This window comes from Tigriopus californicus, chromosome 1 (assembly GCF_007210705.1).
Source record: "Tigriopus californicus strain San Diego chromosome 1, Tcal_SD_v2.1, whole genome shotgun sequence".
NCBI classification, from domain to species: domain Eukaryota; kingdom Metazoa; phylum Arthropoda; class Copepoda; order Harpacticoida; family Harpacticidae; genus Tigriopus; species Tigriopus californicus.
Window position 1 is genome coordinate 16,492,890 of NC_081440.1, and position 825 is coordinate 16,493,714.

Sequence of the window (825 nt, forward strand, 5' to 3'; positions counted from 1 at the left end):
CATTAATCGAGATAGCGGAGAACACACCAATAGGCATTTTCAAAACTTCAAACCTATAACGAAGCACTGGACATGCAGAAGTTGAGCAGTATGCTAAAACACGTAAACTGGACAATCCGAGACGGGTGTAGCCGGATAATTTTTGAATTTTAAATCCGAACTTGAAAGTTCTTTTGAGCAAGGCTGTCCCTTGAGACAATCAAAGAACATCACTGACAAGATTACAAGAAATCCGTGGATGACCAAGGCCTTATAAAATCAAAAAAGCAAAAGCAAAAACTTTTGTTCAAATACCATCTCATGTGAACAAACAAAATCTAATGAAGCTTTCCAATAGATATCATTCGTTGATCAAGAAAGCGAAAGTGGAATTTTGGCAATACTATTTCGAAAGACACCATGGCAGTTTTTGGCAAATTTGGAATGGTATTAAAAAATGATTGGGCGACTTCTTGGCTCACATTCCTAATGTTAATCACCATCGGTTTTATTATATTAAAGCCGTTTATCGTCCCGATATTTGATAATAATAAACCTTTATTGCGACACTTGGTCATGTCATGGCGTAAAAATAAATATACATATGGTCTATAAGCATTATGCAAATATTGTTCATATATAAAAGAAAAATGCCAAAACGGTAAAAGCAATAAAATAGTTGACTAGAAATTGATATCACAGTGAGTATGACTGGTATAGTTCAATAGCCCCCTTACGCTGCACGAAATATGTTATACGTTCTGCACTCCAGAGGGCGCTTTGTCATTCAGCCTCTACCAAATAAAGGGCCGATTGGGCCAATTCCTTGTTATTGAATTATAATGC